We start from the raw sequence: 17,857 nt of genomic DNA, 5'->3' as shown, positions 1-17,857 counted from the left end.
GGCGTTGGCATTCCCCACGTGACAGCATTACAGCACCATGCCAATTATGCGAGCAACACCTCCGCACATACCTAACGAAGATTGCTTTCTCGCGCGTTGGTAACAAGCGGCGCTTTCCCGATCAACACCTCCGCGCATAACTGATGAAGCAAAACGCGCTTCTCGCAAATCAGTTTTCCCGACACAATGCGCAGCGGTGGCCTAAAGGTCAACCCCGTGGTCTAAATTGAACGCGCTTTGAATGAATTAGGAAGAGCAGGCGACACTCCCACCAACCCCCCCGCCCCGCCCCTTGCCTACTTCTACCATTGGGAGGCCAACTTCCGCCAGCCGTGCTATAAGAAGCAGGCAGTTAAACTAAACGATGTTTTATTTTAGCAGGAAAGGCACCACTAGGCTATATAGAGCTCTTTTTCAGAAGCGACCTGGCCACAAATGATAGCTCAACCAAGTGGCTTACCATCGTGTGGAAATTTGTCGCACGTTTCTAAACACTCTAAACGCACGTTTCTAATTGGGGTGGGAAAAACCGGAGGACCCGGAGGAAAACCCACGCGGCCATGCAGCCCTAGCATACAACACCTGGTATGTTTTTTTTTTTACCAGGTAAGGCTCAGTGAGCCATACAGCCCTTTTTCAGAAGCGACCAGGTCACAAAGGATAGCTCAACCAAGTGGCTTATCATGTGGACATTTATAGCAGCCAAATACTGTCAACGCACGTTTCTAAATGCGGAGGTGAAAACCATGGAGAGAACATACAAACTCCAAATATACAGCAGCAGGCATCAGGGTCGGTTTCGAACCCACGACTTCCTGCATACCAGGCGAGGTAGTTAACATCTCCTAGCCACCGAGGCGCCCGCTGCAGGGGCTCCACCTCTACCTTTAAGTTTAAGGCAACGCTTCAGCAGCTGCTTCTCGCGATGTGAGCTTCTCGTCAAAAAAACATTATTCGTCGTCAGTGTAAAATATTTCGCGCAAAAGCTGTGCCCTCGTCGCCTCGGCCATCGGTGGCGCGTCAGGCGTCGCCGCGCTGTGGCGCAGGCCATAAAGCAAGCGACCCAGGCAAAGAGCGTAGGGCCCCAAGCAGCCCAAGGGGGCCCCCCGGCATGCACGAGGAAAAGAAGAGACGTGTCAAATTACCAGCTCAAATTAAAATCCTAATCAACACGAGGCGCTGATTGACCCCAATTAACCCTCTCCCATTCCGATGACGGAGGTGTAAATGAAATCAAGTTGTCAGTTCGTCTTCAGGTCGTGAAAAAAATACATATTAACGTTTCCTCCGGCGTTTTTCATTTTTTTAAAATAATACTCTTTTTGTGATTAATGAAGTGTCTGTGTCTGGTATTCAATGGCTAACTATTCATACGCGCTCAATTTACAAATGTAATTCTCATCAGGAACCATTGCGTAAACAGGGACAGTCTCCAACTCTTATCGTCCACTGTCTGTCTGGCCTCCGCCCATTGCCCGAAACGCAGCCTATTCGATGTATTTATTTTAAGGCCACACATACGGTGTAATTATCGAGTTTTTTTTTAACGGTAATTGTGTTTTGCACCTTGCTCGAGTGTGTCTAGGTTGAAAGTGCGGTGACGGCATTCCAGAGGAACACCGATGCCGAATTGATTGGATTAATTAAATTACGACTTTTTTGAAAGAACGACTCCAATGGCGCCTCTAATTGAAATCTTTACCCGATGGGGAAAACGCCATCACAGCAAACAGATTTAACAATGCGCGTGCACACATACACACACACACAGATGTAGTCAACCGTGCTAATCGGGGTGTGGGGGAAGGACAGCAACCTTCATCGTAATAGTAGAGTCACCGATGTTCACCCATTGATCGTTTCCAGCCCGCTTGTCGTGCTACACCAGACCACGTGGGGTTACGAAGCATCCTCTGAATGCAACCGAGAGTCTCGAGGTATGGTACACAAGAAATCGGGCGAAACACGCTTCTAGAGATTTGAGGAATCTGGATGGAGAGAGATACAGCAGCGTACACATGGAAAGAGGAAGGTCCTGAGTTTGCGATGGGACAGGGGGGGGAGGATGTGAGCAAAGGGGACAGATAGAGGAAGGCAAATACAGACACAGGGAACAGCAGCAGAGAAGGAGCAACGAGCCACGCGCTATACTGGCTCTGCCCTCTCATCTCACTCTACTGCGTGGAGGGGAGTAGAGTGAGACGAGAAGTAGGACAGTGCATGGAGGGGAATAGATTCGAGATGAGAGGGGAGAGATTGCAGAGTTCGGGAAGGGGGGTGGAGTGAGATGCGAGGGGGGAGGGAGGAGAGTGCATGGAGGGGAGTAGATTGAGATGAGAAGGGAGAGGTTGGAGAGTGAGCGGAAGGGAGTAGAGCGAGACGAGAAGGGAGAGGTTGGCGAGTAGGGGAAGGGGAATGCAGGTAGGTGTAAGAAGACAGGTAGGAGAGAGTGAGTTCTACGGAGCGGGAAGGTGGACCAAGGGCGAGCCCCCTGGAGAATCTTCCAGACGGTGAGGGCCAACTCACAGCGGCTGTACGACCGGCTTGCATGACAGTGGAAGGATCTGGCGACTGGGGTAACGCAACCTCGTGGGGGTGTCCACGTGCGCGGGCGTGCCGCTCGAACGGCGGTACGCGGGAACGCTCGGCCGATCGGAGAAGCGCCGCGCGGGTCCCTCTCGCGTTCGGCGTTTGCGCGTTCGCCGATCGACGCCGCCCCCCCCCCCCCGTTGGTGCAGCGTGACTCACCCCGAGGGTCGAGGTCCCGTTATAAATAGCGGCGCGACGCAGGAAGCGGCGTGCGGGCGTACGCGCCGGGCGATACGGCGGGGTTTTGGTGAGCACGCGATGCGCTTTGTTGATAACGAACGCACCACACACACACAAAACCGCGCCGTGGCTTCCTATTCACAAAGGGGTCTGACGCGGGCGGCTGCTGATCACTCCGCAACGCCGCCCACTCTCTCTCTCGCTCTCTGTCTCTCTCCCGTCGACTCCGTCGTTCCGCTCAGACGAGAACGCGGCCCGAGTTCAGCAGAAATTCCTCTCCCGGCTGGCAAATGCGGTCACATGACACTCGCCGCCCCCGCCGTGTCGAGAGGAATTTTCGTTGACTGCTGGAGTGCCGGTGCACGGAATCAAATGTGGGACCTTCCGTCCGGTAATCACCAATGTCGCACCCCTCTCCTTTCTTGTTTTGGGGCCCTTTCGGCCTGTGGACCCCCGGTGTAGGTGCACCGCGTACGGACCCGATAGCTTTGATGTCGCTGGCTGGACAAGACGTTCACACGACCCACGCTGGGATTACGTGGTTTGACCGTAGCCGATTTGAAAGCACATTTAAAAGGCAATGCATCGTTGCAGAGATAATTGGTTTCCCTGTAATCGTACCTCCACAGAAGAAGAAGCGCTGATATAAATGTCACATTTCAGACCCACTGTTGCAGTTGTGTACAAAAAAAATGTAATCCATTCTCAATCTGCTGCTGGAGAGACAGCGACAACAGAGACCCGCCGTGACGACGTTGCCATTTTTCATCACAGCGCTCCTCGTCGCTCTGTGTGGGCGATCGAACCTCCCGCGTGGAGGTTTCTTTCTTCAGCAATCGTGAAAATTGTTTGGGCGGTTCAGTGTTGTTTTAACGGCGGGGGGAGGGGGGAGGTCTGAACACCCGCGGATTGCTACCGTTGGAACACACCTCCCTCCCGTGATTGGCACACTTGTGCCACATCGCGCGAGGCCATTTTAATTAACACCATCGGTTAGAGCACACCGTGGAGCCCCGCGCGCGCAAACCCCCCCCCACACACACACACACGCGCAAGCACGGGCACGCGCAAGCACGGGCACGCGCAAGCACAGGCACGCGCACGCCGGGCGCGTGCCCGTGCAACAACAACAACAACAGCCGCCGCCGCAGTTGGCCACTTCACGGCGGCGACGACGTTACCAACACCGCGCTTGGTGCCCTTTGAGGCCGCGTCAAGTGTTGAAGGCTCACTGGCCGGTGGTGCACGGGACAGACCCAGGTGCATCGACGGACTGATATGACTGGCTGATGCACCACCTGTGCTCCCTACTGTGTCCCCAAGTCGGTGTTGTTGTGTCGCTCCGCTGCACAACGCTGTTGCCGGAGGGCGACTGCCTCCAACTGCCCAGTAGCGTCCTTAAAGAGCCTCATGCACAGATGCTGATCTTGGTGGGGCTCATGGTAAGGCCCCGCCTCTTCGTGACATGCTCCAGGTTCAACAGCAGAGCCTCTAACTCAGAATGAGCAGCAATTACCAGATTGCCAGCATACTTACATGGTTGAACAATCGGCAGCCATCCCTTGACCACACCCGGGCATAAATCAGCCTCCAATTGTATCCTTAGCAGAGGAAAATTACTCTGGGAAAGCCATGGAAAGCTTCTCGAACTATGAGAATGAAAAGGAAGTTAAATAATGTAGGAGCCGCAGGACATCCCTGCCGTACCCATAGGTGAACAGGGAATGGCTCTGACTCCTGGCCGCGTAGCTTTACCCAGGCCTGCCCACCATTATAAATGTCCACGATGATTGTGAGCAGAGAGTCAGGACCCCAAAAGCAAAAAAGAACAACCCAGATGCCTGGCCTATTGATGATATCATAGACCTTGACGAGGTCAATAAAGCAGAGATGGAGGTTTCGTTGAAATTGCTTACACCTCTGCTGTAGCAGACGGACAGAGAATATAGCGTCTGCGTAGAACTGCCCTGGCCTGAAACAACATTGGGGTGCCGACAAGCCTCTCCTCGTGTGAGTATGTGATATTGGGCAGTCTGAAACAAATGCCACCCATCCCTCAGCAATTTTCTGGTCTCAGACTCAGGATCACTCTTTGTACTTCCTCAACAGATGGCACCTCGGCCAGCCACTCACAGGAAGTAGCTACTTACAATATTTGAGGCACCGCAGCCCCAGCAGGATCATCCCCACCTTGCCCTGTGATGTTATCTGGCCTGAGGGACCCCCCCCCCCCCCTAATATGTCACAGAAACGCTCAGCAAACCTACAGGCCTCTTCCTGGGGGTCAGAGATCTAATCATAATTCTGACTATCGCCTGATGAAGCTGGTTATAATCACCACTCTGCAACACACGATGTGCTGAATTAGTAACTAATTGGCACGTTTTGTTTACGTGACAACCCCTAGTGATTCGCTGTGTTGGGTGGTGGCGGGTTTAACCACACATTTATATTTACGCGATCTAACCCCAAAAAAACCCTTTATTATGGATACATACACCACCACCACACAAGACAAACACCCACCCTATAACCTTAACATCACTTTTGGAGCAAGTACTGTTAGCGAGCACTTATGAAAGTCGGCATGGCACACAAAGGGGTGGGGGGCCAGCACCACCACACAGTCGCTACCGCACACCCTGCCACATGCACACACGCACACCACCACGAACGCACACCACCAGAGGCAGAGTCACACACAGGGGCACCACCACGCGAACCACAACCACCACCACAAACAACAATCACCACCGTTCGCCACTAAGTGGCGGTGACGTCACCACGGTGCTCGTGCCAGGCCAGGTGCACCACGAGGCTATCACGTGATTTGTCGAGGGCTCGCTGGCAGGAGGTCACGGGACAGACCCAGGTGCCCCTGCGTTGGTTGACTGAGATGACTGATGACACACACGCACACTGCCATGTACTCGACACTTTCCCAAAATATTCTCAATTTACTTTTCGCATATAACGAGCAAACATTGCCAAACCCAAACTTGTTGTTGTACTGATTTTTCTTTTTTGTAAATCATAACAAGTATTAACATTAACCTGCTGGGTGCTGCTACCTTCACTACCCTCCCCTCTCCAAAAAAAACCCCCCTCTACAAACGCCCGTTATGATTGCACATTAACACCAGGCAACTGCAAGGCCTCGTTACCTACCCCCCCCCCCCCGGCCTAATCAATCTTCCTCGCTGCATTCGTGAAACACAACCCACTTCACGGGGCCGGTGTAAACACAGCCTTGTTCCTAGAACCCAGCTTTTTCCTGCCCTTAATTAATTTGCGTCTCGGCAACAAACGTGTGCATTTTTGAGGGCAGAAAACAGGTCGGCTGGCAACGGTGCATTTTTTTTTTAAGTTAAACCCGTAATTACAAGTCTGGCTTGCGCCAAGAAAAAAAGAGATGAAAATCCGTTACTCTTTGGGCCCTCAACGCCCAATCCTCTACCAAACACTTCGTGTGTGTGTGTATATATGTATTATATTATTTGGTTCTTTCGGTAAAGTCACATATTGTAGAAAAATTAAATGAAACAAAAAATAATAATACATCACTATATTATTGATATATTCTTTTTGGTTTTATTAAATTTTTCTACCTACGTGACTTTATCGAAAGAACCCAAGAGTATGGATTCCTGCAGTCACGAAAGCTTCAAACCAAGATTGTATGTATTATATTCGTTGGGTCTTTTGGTAAAGTCACGTATATAGGTTCAAAGAAAATAACAAAAAATTACGACGTTTCGATCAAAACACAAGCAATGGTCATAAGGAGGACGATTGCTTGTGTTGTGATTTTACCGAAAGACACAAAGAATATGAATTTCTGCAGTCACGAAAGCTTTAAGTCAAGATGTATATGTATTATATCTATTTAAGCTTGTTTACCTAAACTAAACTATATTTTATTGTACCTGGTAAGGCCTACTGAGCTGTGTAGCTCTTTTTCAGAAGCGATCTGGCCACAAATTATAGCTCAACGAAGTGGCTTATCATCACGTGGACATGTATAGCAGCCAAATTCGGTAAACGCACGTTGATTCTAAATGTGGAGGGAAAAATCGGAGGACCCGGAGAAAAATCTACGCGACCATGGGGAGAGAGAGACACACCAACTCCAAATATACAGCAGGCGTCAGGGTTGGGATTGAACCCAAGGCCTCCTGTATACCAGGCGAGGTAGTTAACATCTCACCACGGAGAGAGAGACACGCAAACTCCAAATATACAGGAGGCGTCAGGGTTGGGATTGAACCCAAGGCCTCCTGTATACCAGGCGAGGTAGTTAACATCTCACCACGGAGAGAGAGACACGCAAACTCCAAATGTACAGGAGGCGTCAGGGTTGGGATTGAACCCAAGGCCTCCTGTATACCAGGCGAGGTAGTTAACATCTCACCACGCAGAGAGAGACACGCAAACTCCAAATATACAGGAGGCGTCAGGGTTGGGATTGAACCCAAGGCCTCCTGTATACCAGGCGAGGTAGTTAACATCTCACCACGGAGAGAGAGAGAAGCAAACTCCAAATATACAGCAGGCGTCAGGGTCGAAATTGAACCCAAGGCCTCCTGTATACCAGGCGAGGTAGTTAACATCTCACCACGGAGAGAGAGACACGCAAACTCCAAATATACAGCAGCAGGTGTCTAGGGTTGGGATTGAACCCAAGGCCTCCTGTATACCAAGCGAGGTAGTTAACATCTCACCACGGAGAGAGAGACACGCAAACTCCAAATATACAGCAGACATCAGGGTTGGGATTGAACCAAAGGCCTCCTGTATACCAGGCGAGGTAGTTAACATCTCACCACGGAGAGAGAGACACGCAAACTCCAAATATACAGCAGCAGGTGTCAGGGTTGGGATTGAACCCAAGGCCTCCTGTATACCAGGCGAGGTAGTCCCACCTGCCCCCCCTCCCCCCCCATTTCCACTCTGTGTGTGCAGCTTGCCCCAACCCTCCTCCCCCGCCCCCCCCTAGATGGAGTGAGGAAAAAATCACTTGGATGATTCCTGGAAGCCGCCCTTCACATATGGATCTGGCCTCATGAGCTGTTAGCATCTCAGAATCAAAATCTGAATATGTATTTATACTGGAGGAATCCGATGAGCTATAAAGCTCTATTTTTAAATCCTTTATATTAAGTTCACTTGCTTGCTTGCGCGCTTACGACCGTGCAAATCTTTCGGTCGTTTTTTAACCCACTTCCCGTGATCCAATCGAGCTGACATTTTGCACACAGACTCGTTGTGCGTGACAATGTATTTTCATGAAATGTTTTTTCCAAAATTTTACACTTTTTAGGAAAAAATAAATTATATTTAATTACCAATTGCTTAATGGTGGCAGGCAATCATCTGACCCATCGGTGGCAGCCATCTCAAGCCAGAGGACGAGAGGACTCTAGCCGCCAAGCATATAAAGGATTTATAGAGAAAAACTTTGTTTTTACGGGTTAATTTTTTATCACATATGTCCAGTCGGGGCGGGTCAGAACTTCATCTGCGGCTTGAGGACGGTGGGTGCGGATGGCTAGACGTGCATCTCGGGAGAAGAAATGATGGTAGACGCACTGATACACCTCGAAGGCACAGTGTCTGTTGCTGGAGGAGGAAATATACACACTCTTGGGTTCGCAGATGACACAGACGTGATTCCAGGAAGCGGAGAAAGAACTCGCAGATCGAATATCAAGATTTGCAACGAATGGCGTCATAACCTCATGGTTTTTGGAAACCAACACGGAAGAGATGAAGGCGGTGATAGCAGGAAAAACTGGAGTCTGACGTCGATGTAAGGTCAGGTGACGGTGGAATGGGGGCAAACTCTTTAGAACGTCTTCTTGGTTCTTTCGGTAAAGTCACGTAGAATGGAAATAATAAAATAATAAAAATAAAACATTATAAAATAATTCTCACGACGTTTCGGCCACAACGCAAGCAGCCGTCCTCAGGTGAAGAACAGGTCTGTCAGAAAGACAGCGTCTGAATGAACACCACCAGGCTTGGCAGCGTATATTTAAGCTGGGTTGGAGGGGGAAGAGCGCCTTGACAAAGGAATTTGCATATCAAGATGAATTTAGCATATTTATGGGAAGTGCAGGTATGTGATTAGTACTACACGAAACGTCGTGAGAATTATTTTATTATGTTTTATTTGTATTATTTTATTATTTCCATTCTACGTGACTTTACAGAAAGAACCAAGAAGATGAATCCCTGCAGTCACGAAAGCTTTAAATCGAAATTTAACCACCTCTTTAGAACGCTTCGGGGTGACCGTCACAGACGATGGAAGATCGGACAATGAAGCAAGACCAAAGTTTAGCAGCTGCACTTGGAGGACGAGCAAAACTCGAAAGGCTGTGGGAAGACATACATTCATCACTGACATCGTACACCCAATAACGGACTGCCACGAGCCATAAATCACACGAGGGATGGGCCGAACGGAGACATTCGCCACACATCTCGCGAATTTCAATTAAAACCTTTCACCTCAACGTTTGCGTCCCGTCGGGGCCGGAGTGAATTTTGACCGCGACCGACGGACCCGGTTAGACGGACAGAAAGAGAGAAAGAGATGCGCCAGTCGGATCCATTATCGCAAGACCCCCCCTCCTCCCCCCTGGAGGGGGGGCGGTGTTGACAGAGACTCGGAAAAACAAAAACAAATCTATCGTCGCGGCGGAGACGGAGCAGGTGTGGGCGGGCGGGCGATGCGTGCGCGCACGAACGCTCCTGCGTAAACTGGGACACGTGCTCTACAGGGAGTGGGGGGAATGGGGGGGGGGGGCAGATATCCTCCCACCCCCACCCGCCCCCCCTCTCCACGTGGCGCTACACCTGGCCGCACCTGGCCCCCACCTGGTCACCGCAGCCCGTGCAGGAGCACACGGCAGGAGCTGCGGGTGTCCGCCGCCGAGCGAGCGATGCGTTTCCCTGTGGTTTCTGGGCAGATTAAATTGGCTCCCCGCGTCGTCACGGATAAGAAGACTTCGTCCACTGCACTGCAATTATCTTAAATCTGTGCAGCTACTGGCTGCTGCTTGCTGAATCAGTACCGAACCTGCTGTTCGTGCGCTGACGTGTGTTTATAAGTTCCGTCTTTAGCATGATCAGCATTAACACCGCCTTGTTAACCGTGTGGAGAGAAAAATGCGGACTCGAAAGAGTCATTTTTTTTGCCCCATTATTGTGGCTTGCTCTTAACCGTGCCTAGACGTGTGTGTGTCGGGGCGGGGGTGTGTCAAGACCCCCACAGTGGCTGCGTCCCTGGAGCCGATCAATAATCCCCAACTCCGCACGGAGTCGCGTCCTGTCGGGATAATCCGACCTTAAGCCACCCGCGGCTCTCCCTTGCGAACAGCGGAGATCTCTCCGCGAGGCCTCCGCCTAATGACAGGGTCGTTGGTTCAAGTTCCCCCCCGCCACACTCACCCCCCCCCTCCTTTCTCAAGCCGTCAAGCGTCACCTTCCTCTTTCAGCCTCTTGGAATCCTCCTTCTCGAGCCCTCCTCTCTGACGACAACACGCCCAGTCCAGATCCTTTGCCCATCTTAAAATGATTCCAATTCGACTTCTCCACTGCGGAACTCGAGCCCAGGAACGAATTTGTATAGATTTTTTTTTGGACCAGGTAAGGCCCGCTGAGCTGTGTAGATGTTTGTTTTTTTTCAGAAGCGATCTGGCTATCACAAATGATAGCTCGACGAAGTGGATTATCGTCACGTGGAAATGTATAGCGGCCAAATACTCTAAATGTGTGTTGATTATAAATGTGTGTGTGGGGGGGGGGGGGCGGAGAAAAATACATGCGACCACGGAGAAAACAACGCAAACTCAAAATATCTCTCCTGTATACAAAGAAAGGTTGTTGACAGCTTGCCACCAAGACATCACCTCGTATACACAAAAGGTGCAGTCTCCTTGACCTCCATGTTCCGCTCACGACCCTGAGCGTGTCTGTTCAATTTGCAATGTTTGTCTATTTTTCTATTCATTTTAACTTTCAAGCCGTTTTTTTTGTTCGTCGTACAGCCATGTAACAATCGCGCCGCTGCCGCTGTCATTATGCGTCCACAACATTCTCTGCTGCCGATAACCTTGCTCTCTCTTGTGTTTGGACATGCATGTTGCATGTTTGTGGTCAGACACAACCCTCACTTTGCGCCAAAGAGTAAACCACTGCAGCCTGCACTCCTTCAACGGAGGAGGGACCGCAAAAGTGCACCAACTTTCTCCTGAAGCCCTCTCGTGACGTCGAGCAGACCTTGACATTGGCCATCTCGCTTCTAAACAAATTGCTGCCATTGTACGCAAGGATAAATCGCACGATTTTTTTCCGAGTGCTTTTTTTACATTTCATTCGGAAAAAAATATTTTTTTTAACCCCCAACCCCCACAAAATTCAATTTCAACTCCCACCCTCCCACCAAAGAATATTTTTCACTGGCCTCATACGTCACTCGCTCTGTGCTAGCTCGGCTGGGCTGAAACGCCGCTTGCACAACACAGGGAGGGCCACGCGGAGCCAGGAGCAGAGTGGGGGGGGGGGAGCAGATTTGTTTTGGGTTTCGCCACGAACGCCCAGAGGGCTCAAAGAAACGTTTCTCTCTCGAGCGCCAGCTCCGGCTTGAACTCCGGCCACCGAAACGGAGGAGGAGAATGTGCTGATGTTGCGGCAAAACGCGAAACAGGAAGAATAAAACGGTGGGGGAGGGAGGGGGGGGGTGTGAAAATAAATAAGTCAATAAATAAGAACCTGGCGAAGGAACGCAATCCGCTGGCGTCGCCGCTTCTGAGCTGTATACCCAAAAAATCGGGACCACATCACGGACGGACAGGAGAAGAATAATACGAATATCTGGCACCGCAGGTAAACGCATCGTCTCGAGAAGGGTGTACCCATCACTGCTATGATTTCGCAAACTAACAGATATCCCAGGACAACGGCTACCTCCTCAACGAGTGGAGGGGCGATCCTGGGAAAGCCGTGATAGATGTCAAACATACGCCGAGCACAAGTCCACCAGATCAGCCGAGAATGAGCCCAGGGTTGCAACAGAGAGGACCATGGACGCTCGTCCATCGCTGCCGTTCCTCTGCCTGTCCTTTCACGCGTCCAGCGCGCCAGGCCACGGCACGGCCGTGCGGCTAAAGCAAACGACGGGACGTCAGTGAACTCCTTGCAGGAACGATTAGCCACGTGCCGGCCTGAAGTTCGCAACGCTGAGACGCCAAGATGTTGCCCAAAAAGCGTCCCTCATCCCAACCATCACTCCTCCACAAGAACACTGCCCTAAAAATAAAACTTTTCTAATCGGCTAATGTCCAAGCATTGGGCCCTCTTTCACAGCACGTAGAGAGGCCAGGGAGGTACAGACTCACAGGTAGAGTCAAAGGTAGAAACTTACTAACTCTCTGGACCCTCCATGGGCTGCGAAAGGGCTATTGCCCGAAACGTCACTATATTTTTTCCCCTTTTTAGGGCCACGTGATTGTGCACCACCGCGAAGGCATCAGCCGCAGCTTTACCAAATAATTCCCGCGCTAACAGGTGTAGTCGGTTGTTGCGGGGCTACCTTGTGGAGCAGCAGTGGACAGTTCAGAATACGTAAAATAGTTGTACCGTACTGCTTTTCTCCTCCCGAGTTCGCCAAGCCGTCGCTGACCGTCGTGGTGAAGTGGGGTCAAATAACCCCCGTGACCCACGCAGCATGGAGTGGGTCCCATTAATCACCAGTGGATAGGCAAGGATGAATTTCAGCAAGGTCTGCTTGTTTCAGTGGCCGAGAAAAATATTTCAGCACCCGGCCCAAAATTCATTCAGGATACATCTTACGCAGTGCCGGGTTATCCTCGTAGCAAAAGTATAATATGCTATGGACCCCGCACTTTCAAGGGCCCCGCGCTAAATGCTTTGAAGCTATCAATTCCGGTTCACTGAATCTGCACTTGCTCTATTACTATAGTACTATACTGCCTTCAACTTTCATGGACGACTGGGTGTTTAAGGTTAGCGATTTGTCGTATTATCTGGCTGTATTGCAAATGAAAATAAACGACGACTTTACTATGCAAGTTAAAATAAAATATGTGTTTTCATATTTGCGTTTTTTTAATTTAGAGCTCCTTCATAACATATGCTACAGGCCTCGCACTAGCTTAATACGGCGCTGCTCTTGCTGCGGCTGTGTAAATGCGAGTCACGTACATGGAGGTGAAGGCCAACACGATCAGAACTCCATCCGCTCTGTCTCCACGAATAAATAAAACACGTGTTTTGGTCTATCGGTCTATTGTTTTTCCAGACCAACCAATATTTGCTTTAAGCCGGAAAAGTCTTGACCGGTTTCACACTCCTGACTGCTCATCAGCAGTCAGACTTTTTAAAACAAATGTACAGGGATGTTGTTAGCAAGGACACTCCATGTAAAATATATATGGGTCCCTGTTTAACGCAATTTTTTTTAAATAAATACTGTACATAAACTCATCGTGTGCATGCGGGGACTTTACTGTAATGGTGACAAGAGGACAAACCGTGAGCCCAACAAAGCAGGGAGCGTTGCCCCGGGGGTACGGTCGCGGCTGAACGTGTTAATTGCTAATTGTTTGGTAATTTATGACCCAATGGCTTTGGGAACGTGTGCAGACCCCACAGCCCATCCCCCTCTTCCTCCTCTGCCCCCCCCCCCACACGCCCCAGACTCCCCAACCGAAGCGTTGCCCCAGCAGTGTTCGTACAACGGGCACGCGTGCTCGTGGCAGATAAGTGACTGAGCGAGCGAGTGGGCAATATCTCCCCACGGCGTAATTCACCACTACAACGAATGGAAACATACACACGCACGCGCGCGCGCGCACGCACTTACATAGACGCACGCAAACATATATACACACAGAAAAGCACAGCACCAACAAATATCCCCCGTATAGCCTTTAACAGATTGTTGGGGCAAGTGCTGTTCTCGAGCACGTTTTACGTAAGGTTCATTAACAGGCACGCGAAGGGCTGGGTTGGCCAGTACCATGGCCGGCCGCCTTTGTCTCCCCGTGGTGATGTTTTACACACCACACCAGGTAGTCATTTGAGGCTGAGTCGACCTAAGAGATGCCCCTTACTGGTTCAGGTAATCGTCACCGATGTTGGCCGTGAGCGGGAATCGAACCCAGGTGGCCAGGTTCGTAGCTCAGCGTAGCGCTAACTGCCGCTCCCCACAACCACGAACGCACTGACACACGCACACACGTGCACGGCATCACACGGACGCAGACTCAAACGCAGCACGTGGCCACGCTTGTTTCTCGAAACGGAAATACAAGCAAACACGGAACTTCTTTTTACCGATGTAAACATTGCCATTCTCGTAGACACCACTGACAGACCAGGGCGTGAACACATCGGCAGCCTTCCCCACGCGTGCTGGGTGGGTGTGTGGGTACAAGCCGACTGGCTCGCAAACACTCCGCGACTCGTACGGCTCTCGGCACGTTCAGCGGAAGAAACTCTTCCTCTGCAGCGTCCCCCCCCCACCCCACCCAGCACCTAACGGGAGCTTTGGCTGGGAGGATCGCGAGAGGTGGTCACGGGCATGGGGAGTCCTTCATCCAGCAGTGGATTGATCATGGCTGATGATGATGATGATAGACAACGAGACTGATGCGTACACCGATTGGGTCTCATCGGCTGCTGTAAATATATCAGCAACACCAGCAATGCTGTCTTTTCGTAAATAAGCCAATGAACTCATTGGGAGTGCGTTACGTAACGTTGTTGTTATTATTATTATTCAGCTTTCACGGTTCATTTGCTTAACTGGTTGAGAACTCAAGAGACCAGGATGAGTCTCGTTTATCAAGAGTGAGTGGTCGAACGAGTGGGTCAACGATTGCGTGCGATGATGATGAGTGAGCGAGTTCAGGTTTTCGTATTCTTCGGGTCGTTCGGTAAAGCTTGACTTTACCGAAAAACCCAAAAAATATGAATTCCTGCAGTCACGAAAGCTTTGAGTCAAGATGAGTTCAGGTGTGTTTTGTTTGACCAGGTGAGAGCTGAAGACACCAACGCGATCCTCATTTGCTCCAGTGACTTGGGGTCACCAAAATAACAAAATGTAAGAACGAATAAATAAATGAATGAAGCCGACAGCAACGAAGCGGGCAGAAGCAATTCATATTACCCGACTACTAGCGGTGTGGCCGATATGAGGTAATGCAAAAGACTCGGCTACCCGTGATGCAATATCGTGGAGACTCTGGCTGACTTGCCAGACCACTTGATGCTCAACTGAGCATTGAGGCGTTGATGCTAATCTCCTGTTATACAGACCTGCAGAGCCAGTGGTGGCAATTCCACATTCCTATGGCAGGTGAGAGTCTAGGCCCAACCACCGTTGACTTTCTCACAAAGTGGCACGAATCCTTGTTTTTTTATTATTATAGTATCGACCTCCGGAGGGAGGATGCGCTGGGTCAACCACCCCACCAAGGATTTGAACTCGCCACCTTGTGATCGCGAGCTGCTCCCCCCCCTCCCCCCCCGAGCCCTCCCGGCCAACTGACCACATTGAGTTGACGATGCGAGACCTTTGAGAGGACTCCGAACCACGACCTTTCTCCCTCTCTCTCCACATCCACCAGCTACAACTGGAACGGTGCTTTCAGTCTATCGACGACGCCACGGGCCATGCGTTTGTTTTTTGTTCCAACCCCCCACCCACCACTAATACGCCACATGGTAAGAGCGGGTGGGGGGGGGTTGCTACGAATTCGGCGTGCAGGATGACGCACGCCGCTCTCTTACCCACCCCAACACTCCTCTGCAGTAAGCCGAGCGTTGTCTCTCTGTGTGTGAACCTCAACACCATCACCCCACTCCACCCATCCCGAGCACACCACCACCGACACCACTACCCTCCCACCTCCACACGACAACAGAACGCACGACACGACCCCGGGGCTCGCTCCGACTCACGGCTCGGTCCGCCGCGCACTCCGCTCCCGGGCGCCCAGGGCGCTGTGCTGCTGCTCCGATGCCCGCCGCTGACACCGGCTCAGATGCCCGGCTGGCCCTGGGTGGTGTTAGGTCCGAGTCGCGTCCACCACAGGAGATGCCCGTCGCTGCTGCTGGTGCCTCCTCTGAGCGTCACTGAGCGGCGCCGTTCACGCTCGCTCGCTCGCACTCCCTCCCTCCCTCCCGCCGCGCTCCCTTTTACTCTCACCCCTTTAGGTTCTCGTGACTCTCACTTCCACCCTCACTCTCTCTCTCTCTCTTCTTCCCCAAAGTTCCTTTCTAATCGTCCCTCGCTCTCTGCCTTTGCGTCTCTACCCTTGGCTCTGTATTCATCTCCCTCTCTCCGCGTGTCTATCTCTTCCACTCTCTCTCTCTCTCGTGTGTATGAATGTTGAACGTCTTTGGCACCGTATGTAGTCAACCCCCCCCACTCCTCCCCCCTTAGATCTCTTCCCCCTATCTCCCCTCCTTCTCAACGCCTCCGGTCCCTCGCCGCATGTCTCTCTCTCACTCTCTCTTCCGCTGTTCCTTGACTCGCCGCACCGCACACCGGCTCAGGGTGCGAGGAGGATAGCGAGGTGGGTCGGGTGCTCGAGCGGGGCTAGCGGGGTCCGCGGAGGAGGGCGTGCGGGTGGGTGGGTGGGTCCGAGCGAGTGGGGGTGGGAGGGCAAGAGCGGAGTAGCCGGGCGAGCGATGCCGTCAACAGAGGGGGAGGGAGGGAGGGACCGCCAGGGGCAGGCGGTGAGGAGGGGGGGGGAAGCTGGGGGGAGAGAGGGGGGGGGTGGAGGAGGGCCGGGAGTGGGTGGAAGGATTGGGTGGCGGAGAACCACAATCGGATCACGGCGTCAAATTAACGCTAATCTACTGCGGCGAGCGGTGGTGGTGGGGCGCGGGGCGGCGCGGAGTTTCTAAATAAAGGCCGCTTCCGGTCGTCTCTCTCCGAGCAGCAGGGGCTATGATGCAGTGGTTGCCGTGGTGACGATTTCTAGAAATGAGCATCACCGGCCCGGGAAGGCTAAATAAAGGGGAGCAAGCAATTTCGTGAGAGCGGCACTCACACATACACGTACATACGGGGGGGGGGGGGTGCGGCGGATGGGGGGCTCGTGGTGTAATTATGACGCTCGCACCCACGAACGCACGCCAACGCGCGGCCGCTTGTCACCACGGTGCCCCCTCCTCAAGGACACGGGGACCAAACGGGGTCACAGCAGGACGCGGGGCCCCACTCGCAGGAGACGGGGATGGGGGACACCCCGAGAGACGGTGGCGCACACAGACGCGGAGGGAGCCAGGGCACAGAGACATCCGGGGAGAGAAGCCGTGGTTGACATCGGCCCCAGTGTCAGGAATTAAATGGGGCCACCTTTTCAATTTCCCCGTTTAAAAAAAAAAAATGTTTAATTGCCGGCAGCTTGGAATCCTCCTGCCCCATGGGCCCCAATGCATGCACCGCTCCTCGATAGCCACGCCACTGGACAGCGGGGGACACGGAGACGCTTTGAGACAGCAGGACTCGGAGACGCTCAAGAGAGACACGGATAAGGCAAAGGACAGAGACAGAGGGACAGGGGGACACTCGGTGGTGGCAGCAGGACAGAGCCGCGGGCAATACCCCACGATGCTGCCTCGCTTCAGTAAACACCACATCAGTGTCACACCCCCCCCCTGCCACCACCTCCCCTCGCCCATGGCTATCCTTCGTGCGCGATTCACAGGAGCGAGAGATGGCTCGTTCACGCGGCAGTTCCAGAAAATCCGCATTTAAACTGCAGCCGACTTGGCAGTGGACACGACACGAAGCCTCTCCGCTGACATTCCTCGGCAGACGCAAGGCTCTCCCTCCTCCTCCTCGGCCACGCTTCCACCACATGACACGCTCTGGGAGCCGTGCGGCAGCAGCAGTAGCAGCAAGCAGCGCGCACCCCGCTGCTGCGTGGGTGTGCAAGGCGCGGAGCCACACGGAGAGGAGTGGGAGAGAGCGATGGACGGGCACGTTACATAACCCCGCCAGGGATGAAGCAACTTACAGCAGCAGCAGCAGCGATAATAATCA

The 17,857-nt window shown here is 52.3% G+C and overlaps 1 protein-coding gene across 5 annotated transcripts in view; it reads right to left on the bottom strand.

Moving 5' to 3' along the window:
- The window catches only part of LOC144945906 (transcription factor HIVEP2-like), a 52,649-nt gene that overhangs the window by 26,745 nt on the left and 8,047 nt on the right, over positions 1 to 17,857 (bottom strand). For 2 of the 5 annotated variants that reach the window (XM_078874543.1, XM_078874578.1), the window contains exon 1: positions 15,763 to 16,212. The exons of the other annotated variants lie outside the window; for them this stretch is intronic. The gene's annotated coding sequence lies outside the window, so the exon portion shown is untranslated. Of the gene's footprint in view, positions 1 to 15,762; positions 16,213 to 17,857 lie in introns of those variants that run through there. 5 annotated transcript variants of the gene reach the window in all.

Source organism: Lampetra fluviatilis, chromosome 2, assembly GCF_964198595.1.
Source record: "Lampetra fluviatilis chromosome 2, kcLamFluv1.1, whole genome shotgun sequence".
Classification (NCBI taxonomy): Eukaryota; Metazoa; Chordata; class Hyperoartia; order Petromyzontiformes; family Petromyzontidae; genus Lampetra; species Lampetra fluviatilis.
This window is presented reverse-complemented; position numbering and strand designations above follow the sequence as displayed.